Source organism: Apium graveolens, chromosome 3 (genome assembly GCF_009905375.1).
Source record: "Apium graveolens cultivar Ventura chromosome 3, ASM990537v1, whole genome shotgun sequence".
Classification (NCBI taxonomy): domain Eukaryota; kingdom Viridiplantae; phylum Streptophyta; class Magnoliopsida; order Apiales; family Apiaceae; genus Apium; species Apium graveolens.
In genome coordinates this window covers 233,930,410-233,943,436 of record NC_133649.1, presented here as the reverse complement: position 1 = coordinate 233,943,436, position 13,027 = coordinate 233,930,410, and the positions used below count along the sequence as shown (strand labels likewise).

The 13,027-nt window shown below is 40.3% G+C and overlaps 1 non-coding gene across 1 annotated transcript; it reads right to left on the bottom strand.

Moving 5' to 3' along the window:
- Positions 1 to 4,410: 4,410 nt before the first annotated feature.
- On the bottom strand, positions 4,411 to 4,517 carry LOC141715330 (small nucleolar RNA R71). The gene has a single exon (XR_012572096.1). It is a non-coding gene; the product is annotated as a small nucleolar RNA R71 (small nucleolar RNA).
- Between the last annotated feature and the right edge of the window lie 8,510 nt (positions 4,518 to 13,027).

Sequence of the window (13,027 nt, the reverse complement as noted above, 5' to 3'; positions counted from 1 at the left end):
GTATCTTGATTGGAGGTTTATATGAAGGTAGTTTTGTGATTTTCTTCAAGCTAGTTTTAGTGGTAGTGATTGGGATTTCGAGAAGTGAATTTGCATTTGTCTTGTATAAAAATTTTGGCTTTGTAATGAGAGATGGTTGAATGTTTGAGCTAAGAGATTTGGTAGGTTGAGATTGTGTCATTTGGATTTTTAGGGTTTGTTCGTGTGGTCCTGAACTGTCCTCGTTTTTCTTTTTCCTTCTCTCCTCACCTCTCTTTTTCTCCTCCTTCTTATCTTTGCTTCCAACTGCCTTAGAGGATTGACTTGGATTTGAGCCAGAAGGTTTTTGATCATCTTTCTTCTACTCATCATCATCCAAGTTATCATTATTGATTTGAGTTTTAGGCAAGTTGGATTCAAAATTTCTCAGATATCTCCCCAATAGCTTAATCATTTCTTCATCTTCAACAGTCTTATTTTGCTTGAGTTTCAACTCAGTCTCTAGAATCATGATTAGCTTTTTGTTAGCCATGACACATTGCTTAGGAATCTGAAAGTGTTTGCGATGTTTGGTGGTAGGACAGATGTACGCCACTCCCTTGCTTGGTTATAGATATGCTTCAGGAAAAGCAACCACTTGAACATTTTTTAATTCAGTTAGCAAGAGAGTGTCTTCAGGAATCACTCTTTTGACTTTGTTTATCAGAATGTCCAACTCCGATGCCCTTCTAGAGATAAGATAATTAAGGGACACCTGCATACACCTGTCTACCCCTGAGTCATTTATGTTGATGACAATCCTTTTCTACTGAAAACTATCATTTGTCACAAAGATCACCCTTATAGAGTTTATTGTCCTGTCCAAGGCCTTTTGTAGGTGAATAAATTGTTATTGAGAGAAGCCCTGAGAGCCTTGAGCAATTCATCAAATTCCCTGCTCAGACTAGGTCCCTCAGCTGCTCTAATAAGCCTCTTCATTCCAATATCAACTTCTTGTGTTTTTCTTTTGTCAGCAGCTTGGACAGTTTGAGTAGTAGATGATCTTAATAGTCTAGCCTGTATCTCCCACTTAGTCTTGTTGGAAGGCATAAGAAGGGGAGTACGAATTTCAGGCCTCACAGCTTTTGAAAGTGCAGTAAGAGGTATGTTAAGCTTGCCCATGATAGCTCCCAAAGCCAAAACATTTTACATTGGTAAGTGTTTGTGGGAGTCTAACAAGGTTTGAATATCTGTCTGTTGACTCTGCACCAATGAGATGAGATCATGCACTTGAGCTGTGAGTGAGTCATTGGAAGACTGCAAGTTGAAGACTTGTTGTTGAAGAGACTGAATTTGAAGATTTGTAGATGTAGAGGCAGGTTGATGAGAGCTGGAAGAAGTAGAAGGTCCAAATGTGTCTTCCATAGCTTGTTTTATACCCTCCATTAGCAGTGTAGAAGGCTCATATCTGCTTTGGTGAAGCTGGTTCAACTAAAGCTTTGTGTCATTTAAACTTGTTATTTGTTGTTGAACCACTTCATGAAGAGCAATGAAAGACTGTCTGCGATTTTTGACATTTTTTTCCATAATAGACAGATCTAGCCTTGTCATTTGGTCAGCAAAGTGTTGAAACTTTGAAGTGATCTTGACTTGAGAGGGTATAATCTCATCCATCTTCTCATTTAACAGTTTCCTTACCCTGTCTTCATGACCAATCAACCTGAGTTCTAGAGCTCTTCCAAAAAGATGGAAAGCTTTGAGTTGGGCTTTGGAAACTTCATTGATTGCATCATAAAATTCAGTAGGGGTTAAGGCTTTAGCATTGCTTCCCAAAATAGTCAAATAATCTTCCCTGAATTTAGCTAAAACATCCTCCATCTCCAGATTATAGTCCTTGTTCAGCCAAGCATCACAGTTGCCATCCTGTTTAGCTTCATTAACAATTTCATCTTGTTGTTCTTCGACATCTATTTGATATGAGAGCATTATGGCTTGGTAATCCTGGTTAGACATATATGAGGTTAGGAGTTGTTGAGAGATCTGTGCAAGGCTTGCAAGCTGATCTGTCACACCCCAAACCAATAACATACACACATGGAACAAAAATGAACCATAATTATATTACAAACTTATAAGTCCAAAAGATGATAATAATATGAATACAAACCCAACCAAAAATAATAACAATCCCAAGATCTTTACAAGTTCAGAGTTTGGAACAACCCTTCTAACTAATACCACAATTACATACTGGCGGATTTCGCCTAGTTTATATATATTCTACCTGCGCCCTCAAATGGTCTTCACCCTGCCTACCAGTTGACTTACGGGCGGTCTGCTTGGTACGTGTTGAGTGACATTTATGACACTTTATAGTGCTCTAATAAGCTTTGAATTGATGCATTTGTACTCAAGTTGTTAAGTGTTTTAACGTGTTTTCTAGTAGTTTTGCATTTCAGGCATTAATCTATGAATCAGGTGAATTAGCATTGTTTTGGTGCTAATTTGGTGTCAAGGTGGTGTTAGAATAAAAGCCCGTGGAAAGCCGGCTCGAAGAAGCAAGGAAAAAGATGAAATAAGAATTTTCCCCAGAAGGACGGCGCGCCCGCGCTGTGATAGCGGGCGCCCGCGCCAGGATTCCAGAAAGGCAGCGCGCCCGCGTAGCGCGGGTGCGCCAGTATGAAAAATATGAATCCTGATTCTAATTTGATTCTAAGTGGGGAGACTTCCAGATTGCAAATGGCCGCTATATATATTCAAATAAGAACGTTTTCATGAGGGAGACGTATCAAAGCGCAAGGAGAGCCGTAAGAAGACCGTTTTTAGCACGATTCAACGAAGACGAAGAAGATCTAGTTTTTACTTGTGAATCTTTGTTTTAAGTTGTATTTGGATGCTAGTTTTCTTACTTGTGAACCTTACTCTTGTTTTGTACGTGGTTTTAGTTATTCGTTATAAAGACTACGTTTGTTATACCATGCTTTCATCGGAACCCACGTTAATGATGAGTCCGATTATGGGCTAATCGTTATCGCGGGGTTCTAGCGGATTTATTTATGGATTTCTTTAGTTATATTGTTTCGATGCCTTAGTATGTGGTGATTGATTGATATCCTAGTATTGGTTGTGCGTATTCGTCTTATGAGCATCGCGAACTTATAAGATAGTGTGTCAGTTCTTAATGAAGTGATAGTGAATTTAAGGATTTAGAACTTGCCATGCTAGCATAGGTTCATGTATTTGTTTTGCATTATTAGTAGATAATTTTAACCATCTTACTTGCCCTGTGTAATCAAGATAGATAACTTGTGCTTAAACCGTTATGTTATCAAATTCTATAGGCATATAGGGTCTCAATATAATTGGTGTCTATTCAGCTTCTATCTCTTTTGTGGATGTCTGGTAGTATCGTATCCGTGCAACGAAAGTTGGTGTTTATCAATTTTTTCTTATCTGATTAGTGTCATCACCATTGCATGCTAAGGTTGAGAACAATAAGGCTATTGAATGAAGTATTTAATGAAGTTAGAATCCCATGTTTGTCATATATATTAATTTAATCAATCGTATTCTCGTAGTTATAATTGTTAGCTCAATTCTTAGTTATAAACAACCTCAATTTGTTATTATCTTAGCATTGAATAATAACCATACATTGTTACTTAAGTGCGTAAATTAATTAGTTAACCAATACAGTCTCTGTGGGAACGAACTAGAAAAGATTCTATACTATTTGCGAACGTGTATACTTGTGTGTATTATTAGCGCGTGTTTAGCGACTAACAAGTTTTTGGCACCGCTACCGGGGACTGCAGTGTTAATTATTAGTTTATGTATCTTCCATCAGTGGTCGTTAAAGTTCATTGACTCAGACATTATTACTTATCTGTTTCCTTGTCTTATTTCAGGCACTCTAGCGAGTGTGTATGCATACGTTTGCGTACTCGTAAGAGAACACTGGATAAAGCCAAGGAAGAAGTTGTTATAGTTCGTAAGGAAGTTTTCGAGGAAGAAAAGAAGGTAGAAGAAGAAGAGAAAGTTGAAGACCCATCTTTAGTATAGATGGGTGATCAAGCGGAAAATCCGAAGGCTTTGATGGACTATTCTTAGCCTAAGATTAATGACATACAGTCAAACATCATCAGACCAACCATCAGGGCTAACACTTTTAAGATCAAGTCAAGCACGATTTAGATGATACAAAACTCAGTTCAGTTTGGGGGTTCTCCTACTGAAGACCCCAACATGCACATCAGGGATTTCATCGAGATCTGTGACACCTTCAAGTTTAATGATGTAACTGAAGATGCTATCAAGCTATGCCTCTTCCCATTCTCTCTAAGGGACAAGGCTAAGTGCTAGTTACATTCTCTACTAGCAGGGTCTATCACTACTTGGGAGTATCTTGCACAAAAGTTTCTCACTAAATTCTTCCCTATGGCAAAGACTGCTGTAATTAGGAATGCTCTTACTCAGTTTGCTCAGCTAACAGGAGAATCTCTGTGTGAGGCTTGGGATCGATATAAGGAGATGCTAAGGAAGTGCCCACACCATGGCATGCCTGATTGGATGATTATCAACTGTTTCTATAATGGATTGGGTGCTACTTCTCGACCCATGCTTGATACAGCATCAAGAGGAGACTTGTGGGCTAAAAGCTACGATGAAGCTTATGAACTTATTGAACTGATGGCTGCTAATGAGTACCAGAATCCTTCCGAGAGACTGACTCAGGGAAAGGTAACAAGAATTCTGGAGTTGGACGCAACAACTGCTATCAATGCCCAACTTAAGGCTTTAACGATGAAGGTGGACACTTTGACTAATTATGGATTTAATCAAATCACCAGTGTCTACGAGCTATGTGCTGGTGCCCATAAGACTGATCAGTGCACAATTTCTAGTGAATCAGCTAAGTTTGTGAGCAACTTCCAGCAATCGCAGCAACCAGTGCCAGCTACCTATCATCCCAACAACCGCAATCATCTTAATTTCAGTTGGAGCAACACTCAGAATATGATTCAACAGCCTTATCAGCAGTATCCAGCTAAGCAGTACAACCCCCTGGTTTTCTGTAACCGCAGTATGCACCAAGATAACAACTCCAGCTACAACAATCTAATGAAAAATCTAAATTGGAGGAGTTGAAGCTTATATGCAAAAGTCAAGTTATGTCTATCAAGACCTTGGAAAATCAAATTGGGCAAATTGCCAATGCCTTGCTAAATCGTCAGCCTGGTACACTACCCAGTGATATTGAAGTTCCAGGAAAGAGGGAAGCTAAGGAGCAGGTAAAGGCAATCACTTTGAGGTCTGGAAAGGTTGCGAATCCTGAAAAAACTCAAGAGTTGACTGAAGAAGCTGGGGATGAGAAAGAAGTAGAGCAGCAGGATGAAGAAGTGGAACCAAGGAAGACTACTGTTGAGCACACTCCTCTTGAGGTAAATACAGGGGAGAAATAGATCTATCCTCCACCGCCTTTTCCTAAGCGGCTGCAGAAGAAGAAGCTGGACAAGCAATTTGAGAAGTTTCTAGAGGTGTTCAAGAAACTTCACATCAAAATACCTTTCGTTGAGACTCTTGAGAAAATGCCTAGTTATGTAAAGTTTATGAAAGGTATTCTCTCTCGGAAAGTGAAGCTAGATGATTTAGAGACTGTCACTCTCACGGAGGAATACAGTGTTGTACTGCAATAGAAGTTGCCTCCGAAACTTAAAGACCCAGAAAGTTTCACTATTCCGTGTACTATTGGAAAAGTGTCTTTTGACAGATGCTTATGTGACTTGGGAGCTAGCATTAATCTGATGCCTTTGTCAATTTTCAAGCAGTTGGACTTACCTGATCCCAAACTGACTTATATGACCTTGCAGTTAGCCGACCGTTCTATTACATATCCACGAGGTATTATGGAGGATGTCTTGGTCAAGGTTGATAAACTCATCTTCCCTGCTGATTTCGTAATTCTTGATTTCGAGGAGGATAAAAAGATTCCCATAATCTTGGGAAGACCTTTCTTGGCAAATGGTCGAACCTTGATAGATGTGCAGAAGGGTGAGCTCACAATGTGAGATCTGGATCAGGATGTTACTTTTAATGTGTTCAATGCTATGAAATTTCCTACTGATAATGAGGAGTGCTTAAAAGTGGAATTGGTCGATTCGGTGGTCACATCGGAACTTGATCAATTACTAAGGTCCGATGCCTTAGAAAAAGCCTTGTTGGGGAATTCAGATAGTGAAGGTGAAGAACAATTGCAATATTTGAATGCTTCTCCCTGGAAGAGGAAGAGTGATATGCCTATTGAATCTCTGGGAATGGAGGAATTGAACAAAGCTCCTAAACGCCTCAAGCCATCTATTGAGGAAGCTCCCGCTCTTGAGCTTAAGCCTTTACCTGAGCATTTGAGGTATGCATTTTTAGGTGATACATCTACTCTGCCTGTTATTATTACATCTGACCTTTCAGGTAGTGATGAGGAAAAGCTTTTGAGGATTCTGAGAGAGTTCAAATTGGCAATTGGATGGACTATAGCGGATATCAAGGGAATCAGCCCTTCTTACTGCATGCATAAAATTATGCTAGAGGAAGGTAGCAAGCCTATGGTCGAGCAGCAAAGAAGACTTAATCCAATCATGAAGGAGGTAGTAAAGAAGGAAATTCTTAAGTGGCTAGATGCAGGGATCATCTACCCTATTTCTGACAGTTCATGGGTAATACCGGTTCAATGTGTGCCAAAGAAAGGTGAAGTTAATGTGGTAGCAAATGAGAAGAATGAGCTTATTCCTACTAGAACAGTCACGGGGTGGAGAGTTTGCATGGACTACAGGAAGCTGAACAAAGCCACTAGGAAGGATCACTTCCCTTTGCCCTTCATTGATCAGATGCTCGACACGTTGGCTGGTCATGAGTACTATTATCTTCTGGATGGTTATTCCGGTTATAATCAAATTTGTATCGCTGCAGAAAATCAGGAGAAAACTACCTTCACTTGTCCATTTAGTATTTTCGCCTTCAGACGAGTTTCTTTTGGTCTGTGTGGTGCGCCAGCCACATTTCAGAGATGTATGATGGCAATCTTTTCTAACACAATTGGCCAGAATGTGGAAGTGTTCATGGACGACTTCTCAGTCTTTGGCGATTCATTTGATGATTGCTTGCAAAATCTTGGACACGTTCTCAAGAGGTGTGTTGGGACCAATCTAGTTCTCAATTGGGAGAAATGCCACTTTATGGTGCGACAGGGCATTATTCTCGGGCACAAGGTTTCTAGTAAGGATCTAGAGTGGATAAGGCCAAGGAGGGGGTCATTGAGAATCTTCCTCCACCTATTTCTGTTAAGGGAATTCACAGTTTTTTTGGTCATGCGGGTTTCTACAGGCGTTTCATCAAAGACTTCTCTAAGATTTCAAAGCCATTGTACAGTTTGCAAGAAAAAGATGTCCCTTTCAAGTTTGATGACGAGTGCCATGTAGCTTTAGAGATATTGAAGAAGAGTTTAATCATGGCACCGATCATAACTGCGCCTGATTGGAATGTACCTTTTGAGATGATGTGCGATGCAAGCGACTATGCAGTTGGAGCAGTTCTTGGGCAGAGGAAGAATAACATATTTCATGTGGTCTACTACGCTAGTAAGACCCTAAATGGTGCTCAACTGAATTATACGACTACAGAGAAAGAGGTTTTGGCTCTTGTCTATGGTTTAGAGAAATTTCGATCTTATTTACTTGGGACTAAGGTGACAGTTTTCACTTATCACACTGTAATTCGATATGTTGTCTCAAAGAAGGACTCGAAGCCTAGATTGATTAGATGGGTTCTTTTGCTCTAAGAATTTGAACTAGAGATCAAGGACAGAAAGAGGACTGAAAATCAAGTCGCTGATCATCTCTCGCGTTTAGAGAATCCTGATGCTACTTCATTGGATAAGACATTGATAAATGAATCTTTTTCCCGATGAGCAGCTGTTTGGAGTGCAAGAAGAAGAACCGTGGTTTGCAGACATTGTGAACTACCTTGTGAGTAATATCATGCCTCCCGACTTATCTTATGCTCAAAGGAAGAAGTTTCTACATGAAGTAAAGTGGTATATGTGGGATGAGCCGTTTCTTTTTTGAAAAGGAGCTGACCAAATCATCAGGAGATGTATTCCTTACAGTGAAACGGGGGGGATCTTACGAGATTGCCACTCAACGGCTTATGGAGGACATTATGGTGGAAAAAAGATAGTAGCTCGTATTCTTCAAGCAGGTTTCTTTTGGCCAAAATTATTTAAAGATGCTCACTAGTTCATTTTGAAATATGATCGATGTCAACGTGTGGGTAATATTTCCAAAAGGGATAAAATGCCTCTTAATGTGCTTCTCGAGGTTGAGGTCTTCGATATTTGGGGAATTAAATTCTTGGGGACATTTGTCTAATCTTGTAACAATCAGTATATCTTGTTGGCGGTTGATTACGTATCGAAATGGGTTGAAGTTAAGGCATTTCCAACGAACAATGCGAAAGTGGTGCTTAATTTTCTTCACAAGCAAATATTCACAAGGTTTGGAACTCCAAGAGTCATAATCAGTGATGAGGGGTCGCATTTTTACAATCGCAAGTTCACTGCTATGATGAAAAGGTATAATATGAATCATCGCATTGCTATGACTTATCATCCTCAGACGAATGGTCAAGCTGAGGTATCTAACAGAGAGATCAAGCGTATTTTCGAGAAAGTAGTGTGCCCATCAAGGAAAGATTGGTCTTTGAAGCTTGATAAAGCTGTTTGGGCTTATAGAACAACTTACAAAACTCATTTGGTAATTTCGTTGTTTCAGTTGGTCGATGGTAAAGGGTGTCATTATCCTGTGAAGCTTGAGCATAAGGCATACTGGGCATTGAAGAAGTTGAATATGAACTTGGATGCGGCTGGAAAGAAGATGATGTTTCAATTGAATGAAGTCAACGAGTTTTGACTTCAAGCTTATGAGAACAACAAAATATATAAGGAGAAGGTCAAGAGGTGGCAGGATCGGGGTTTAGTGCTCAAATCATTTGTGCCGGGCCAACAAGTTCTATGGTTCAACTCTCGTCTCCGTCTTTTTCCTGGAAAGGTGAAGTCAAGATGGTCAGGGCCGTTTATTGTCAAAACTGTGTTTCCACATGGAGCGATGGAAATTTTTGATAATGATCCGGGCCAGGAATTCAAGGTAAATGGTCAGAGGTTGAAGCATTATTATGGTGACATGGCAACCCGTGAGGTGGTTAGTGTCGTTCTATTGTCCGTTTGAGCTCAAGGTTCTACATCGAGCTAGCGACGTAAAAGAAGCGCTTCTTGTGAGGCAACCCAAGTATGTTGTACATTAGGAGGTAGAGGAAGCAAGAAGAAAAGAGAAAATAAAAAAAAATCAGAAAAAGAAAAAAATCAGGGCTCACTTCAGAAGCTTGGCGCGCCCGTGCCGTCCTAGCGCGCGGCCGCACTGATTTCATAGAAGCATGGCGCGGCCGCGCTGATTTGGCAGAAGTAGAGACAACGCGGGCGCGCTGTCTCAGCGCACGACCGCGCCGTGTCCCGACTGAAAAAAATAAAACAGCAGTTTCAAGAGAAAATCGGGATTTTTAGTCAAAAATCAATTTCAAACCGATTTTTACTCTACCACATCCCATAATATCCACTTCAAATCAAACCCATTACTCCCATTATTCCCATAATCAAATCCCACTTCTATTCCATATATAAATCTCTTTTCACCACCTATATATACATGCACCTCATACAAAAACTTCTCCACCAATTCACAAATTCTCAAATATAAATTCTCTCTTAAACACAACTTTTATTCTCTTTACTCACTTCCAATGGCATCCAAGAGACAAAGAACATAAGTCGACAGTAGCACCACCGATTCATCAAGTATGGGTGGTGTAAGGCCAAGGTTCTCTACTCCCGAGGCTGAAGCGGAGTATACTAGGCTTCTTTCGAAGCCAATCATCAAGGAACGAGGTTTTCTGCCATCAGGGAAGGATGGTCAACTGTTGGAGATGAATCTTGAGATAGGTCAGGTTCCTATTTGCGAGGCACCCGCTGCTGTGCCCATAAGTGTTGTTCACGAGTTCTATGTGAATGCCAAGGCCGAGAAGAATGGCTTCACGGTGGTTCGAGGAAGGACGGTGGAGTATAGTGCAGAGGATATCAGAACTGTGATTAACAAGCCCATGAGGAAGCCTGGGAAGGACACCTGGAATGATAAGACTCTAGAGGATGGATCTTATTGTTGCTACTCTGTGCCAGCCCGATACTCACTGGAAGATCAAGAGGGGCACGGCCGAGTATTCTACGTTCCTAGCTTCTAGAATGAACAGGTTTGTCTGTGCATGGAACGCTTTTATATGTGCTAACATCATGCCATCTTCGCATGTGCATGAGATTACTGTGGAGCGTGCACGGTTGTTATGGGGTATTCTTCAGGGCGATTATATAGATTTGGGGATGGTGATTTATCAGGGGATTCTAAATTTCTTGAGGGGAAGTACTACGGGTTCTATTCTATATACTTTCGTGGTGACGAAGCTGTGCGTGGCAGTTGGTGTTCATTGGCCCACACACGAGCAGTTGCAGATCCCGAGTGCTCCTATTGACATCACTACTTTGGCTACAATACAAGAATGGGATGGAGGCAAGCCCGATCTGAAGGGGCTTGGTTATACTTTTGACCACCTACCTGGTGGGAGGCCAGCTGCTGGGGCCACTCAGGAGAGCAGGACTGCATAGAGACCTCAGTTAGGAGATGAGGCAGGGCCATCGCAGCAGGTGCATGAGGAGGAGAAAGGAGCTGATATGGGAGTTGGCATGAGCATGACGCAGTATAGGCGTCTGGCACGGAGGATGGATGTGATGCATGACATTCATAGCAGGTTCCCACGTGATCTCACTCAGGCACTTGGGACAACTTTCAGAGCCACCGGTGTTGATATCCAGTGTCCAGTTTTTGGTGAGGATTCCGTGTATCCACCTCCGGACACACCCGACACTCCACCCGTTGAGGGTGAGGAGCCTGATTCTGATTAGGTATGCCTGTATTCCTTACTATTACCTTCACTGAGGATAGTGAATATTTTAAGTTTGGGGGTAGTAGATGAGTGAATATATTTTGTGTGAGTCTCATATAGTTTGCATAATCATGATAGTTTAGTTCATATAGTTTGCATATTTTGCCATACAATTTATTTTATTTTGATAGTTTTATGTTATTTTGTTTATATAGTTTTCATGCATTTGCATTATAATATGCTCCCTTAGATGATTTTCCGAATGAGTTGTGATATTGATGCCAGTGTAGTGATGTCGTGTTTAGAGATGTTAAGTCGTATTAAGTTGATTTGCATGCTAGAGACACTTGTATTTCACTAAGTCTTATCGGTTGTTAGAGTGCTAGATCTTAGTCATGGTTTGTTGGTTTGTCGAGGTTTAATCGCTTGTTTATATTTAGAATTTAGGATATTCTCTTAATAATAAAAGACATGGATATTTAAAAAATTTAAGAAAATTGGATTTCATTGCTAGTTGTGTGGCTAGGTGTCAAATGGCTAGTAGCCGACTCATATTTATATGAGTAGTCTAGGGTTGAATGAGATGGAGTGAAACACACTCATTCAAAAATTCGTTGAAAAAAAAGAAAAAAAGAGAAAAAAAGAAAAAAAGAAAAGAATAAGTGTTATGTATAATTGATCAATAGTGGGCCTTTAGTACTCGAGTTATTAAGTTCTTAGGGGACTTTGTGCCTAGTGACCTAAGGCTTTTATAGTCTGGGATCCGCTAACCTAACGCTCACTATATGGGTACTATTGTATAAGTCTTTTATGGACCTCACTCATTGCACGATCAAATAAGCATATGTGTTTGTTTTGTTTTGAATAAAATCATGTTTCCATATAATCTCTGATATAAAAATTGAAGTGTTGTAAATTATTTTGAGTCTAGCTTTTATTCTATTTATAAACTTGTGATCGTCTTGATAAGTAGTGAGTCATGATTGGTGATCTAGTTGCGATAGTATATCTGTAAGCATCGGCACACACGCACGTCTCTAGTTTGTAAGTTGATTTATATGATTTAATTGGTCTTTATGCGAGTAGTTGCATTTGCAGAAGTATTCTTCGTCGATTGGTTTAGTTATTCTATTGGGATCGTTGCATTCATATTAGTTGCATTCATGCATTTTTATTTTCTTGTTCTTTGAGTCTGTTTATGCTTGAGGACAAGCATCGATTCAAGTTTGGGGGTATGTTGAGTGGCATTTATGACACTTTATAGTGCTCTCATAAGCTTTGAATTGATGTATTTGTACTCAAGTTGCTAAGTGTTTTAACGTGTTTTCTAGTGCTTTTGCATTTCAGGCATTAATCTGTGAATCAGGTGAATTAGCATTGTTTTGGTGCTAATTTGGGGTCAAGGTGGTGTTGGAATAAAAGCTCGTGGAAAGCCGGCTCGAAGCAGCAAGGAAAAAGATGAAATCTGAGTTTTTCCCAGAAGGACGGCGCGCCCGCGCTGTGATAGCGCGCGGTCGCGCCAGGATTCCAGAAAGGCAGCGCGCCCGCCCTGTGACAGTGCGCGCCCGCGCCGGTGCGAAAATTATGAATCCTGATTCTAATTCGATTCTAAGTGGGGAGACTTCCATATTGCAAAGGGCTGCTATATATATTCAAATAAGAACATTTTCATGAGAGAGACGTACCAGAGCGCAAGGAGAGCCGTAAGAAGACCGTTTTTAGCACGATTCAACGAAGATGAAGAAGATCTTTTTTTACTTGTGAATCTTTGTTTTAAGTTGTATTTGGATGCTAGTTTTCTTACTTGTGAACCTTACTCTTGTTTTGTACGTGGTTTTATTTATTCGTTATAAAGACTACGTTTGTTATACCATGCTTTCATCGGAACCCGTATTGATGATGAGTCCGATTATGGGATAATCGTTATCGTGGGGTTCTAGCGGATTTATTTATGGATTTCTTTAGGTAAATTATTTCGATGCCTTAATATGTGGTGATTGATTGATATCCTAGTATTGGTTGTGTGTATTCGTCT